Raw genomic sequence first — 2,868 nt, forward strand, 5'->3', positions numbered from 1 at the left:
GAAATTTAATTATTTTTTATCAATATTAAATAAAGAAAAAAATCAGATGAAAAATTCAACACATTCCGTCTTAATAATCACTTTTAACACGCATGAAAGTGACTATTCATCAACAAAAAGCAGGAGATATGACAACCTATATCATAGATTACAATTTTGGTTTAAATGTTTGAACACTCAACTTCATGAACCAACCAATAAAAATTCATTAAAAGCCCTCGAAGATATAAATGCAATCCAACGAATAAGAAAACGTTATTATAAAACTTTGGAAACTAGTGTAATAAACAGCCCAATGTCCCCTCCCTCCCAGGTATTAAAGTGCGTTTTCATTGTCAAAAATCTTCAAATGCTTTGTATAATTCAAGGTGTCTAAAAAATGAGCCAACATATAAAATTATTGATATTGGGTGTTTTTAATTATTTGCTCTTGTTCAGGCATATCATCTTTGATTAAAGTAAAAGAAAAGAGGGGGCATAAGCTATATGTAACCCTGCCCACAGGGTGGGGACCCTGTCCAGTTTTTGTATTGGGTCTTTGAAATCCGCTAATAGTTTCGGAAATAAAAAAGCCTAATCTCTATAGAAGTAAAGAAAGCAGATGAAGACAGGTATAAGGGATGGGAAACCTGACCGAAAATTAGGTCTCAGCCTCCTTTTAAAAGTGATGGGGCAACTTTTCTTTTTTGCCTATAAAATCAACTCATTTCCCCCAGTTCCTCATTGGCTGTAGGCCAATATCCAATAGCCTGAAACTTGCTTTTAGCATTAACCAATTAATTAATAACAAATGCGTCCCCCAGTTCATTATTGGCTAAATTAATTCAACCAAACATAAATTTCTGCTATTAGAAAGACAACAATGGAAACTTTCTGCTATTAGAATGACAACAATATATATGACGTTCAATCACATCAACTTATTATTAAATTTACACATTAATAAATGTCCATATAGCAAAACATAAATTGAGAGATCGTTTTTTGAAGACTGAGTAGGATTCAACATTTTATACTTTAGAACAATGTGAAAAACTCATGTCTTTAGACAATTTAAAAGTTACATTTCATGTGGAATTGATAACCCATCTAAATGATCACAAATACAAAACTAGTTCAATATGTAAATAAAAGTGTACTGTGTTTTGTTAAAAAAAAAATTTAATTAATTTTGGTAAAAATTATTGCACACTTAATTGAACTTTTCTGTTAATATTTAACGTAAAATAAATTTTTTTTTTAAATTCTTAATTTATATGTTTGCTATGGAACAATTAGTTGATAGAATGTTACCCATGTACTTATTCAATTCTACTTAATTTATTTATTAAAGCTGGGGAGCTAAAGCGGTGTTTATTTCTATATACAAATTTTGGGGTGAAGTAGATCCCCCCTTAAAATGTTTGAAAATAAATCAGATTTAACCATCTCAAAAAAAAATTTTTTTTAAATGGGGGGGGGGGATTGGCGAAGTAATAACGGGATTCTACTTAAAGCCACTAACATATTGGTTCTTTGAAAAGTTTTTATTATATTTTATGATAGGTGAAATCAACTACCTGAATTCTATTCTATACTTTTTTTCTTTGCATTCATATAATAGCTATTTCATCATTGTTCATAGTTTTCAAATCTAACTACTGCGTCATCCCGAAACTAGTTTTTTAGGCCTAGTTGGAAAATAGGCCTGGAATAATATTTTCTTACGTTTCCCATCCCTTATCCCTGGATGGAGAGGGTCTCCAGCACTTGAGTCAGGTATTTGTGTTGGTCATACATCTATACTTATATAATTAATCCCCTTTCACCTTTTTAATGATATATTTCTTCCATTGCCCTACCCCGTATATCCCTGTATTGTTCTTGGAGATATAAATAAATATGAAATGAAAAATGATCCTTTTTTCAATTGATATGTTGCACATTCTCCGGGATTAAGGAAGAGATAATAGATCAAACTATTTTTCCATTTGGAGGGATACAAAGAGATAAGACAATAGCTGATAATTTGGTCTACAGGCGTTGCTACAAACGACCAACTCTACAAAAGACCAACACCTACAAAAGACCAACTAGGCGTTCCTACAAAAGACCAACACCTACAAAAGACCAACACTACAAAAGACCAACACCTACAAAAAACCAACACCTACAAAAGACCAACACCTACAAAAAATCGTAATCCCCAATGAGGATAAACAAAAGTATTGGTAGAAAAGTTTGATCACTTCTAGTTTTGAACAAACCAATCATAATTAAATGAAAGTACCCAAAGTTTATAAGACAAACTATAAAACTTTGGGTACCATTTTAATAAGCTACACTGAATGAATATTTGTGAGGGAAAGATAATATCTTCTTCCCTCTAATACTATAAAGCTAAACTTGGTTACAAACCAGCAGTGTCCAAAGTTTTCAACCAATATTTTTTAATCAACAGAAGAGCTAATTTGTCTACCACCATTGGGTATGTACATCAATTTATCATCCATTATCTTATCCCTTCTCTTGGTTCTTAAGCAATGTAGAAAATAATAAATGAATGGTTAAATAGAAAGTTAGAGAAACAGATGTATACAAACCAAGAAAAAAAGAGATGGAGAAAACAGGTAGATGGATAGATAAATGATCCCTATTGTCAATTAAAGACAAATAGGCAGATTACAGATAGATAGACATATAGATAGACAGATAGATAAACAGATAGATAGTTAGGTGGGTGATCTTTTTAACTGCAGAATGAATATATAAACAGATAGAAATCTATTATCCTTATAAAGAAACAGGATGTATGTTTGTCTGTGTGTTTGTATGTTATTACCGAAGGATCTCACTAACCGCTGAATCAATAGGGTTCTCCTTGACAGG

Source organism: Acartia tonsa, chromosome 8 (genome assembly GCF_053477335.1).
Source record: "Acartia tonsa isolate MP-2025a chromosome 8, ASM5347733v1, whole genome shotgun sequence".
Lineage (NCBI taxonomy): Eukaryota > Metazoa > Arthropoda > Copepoda > Calanoida > Acartiidae > Acartia > Acartia tonsa.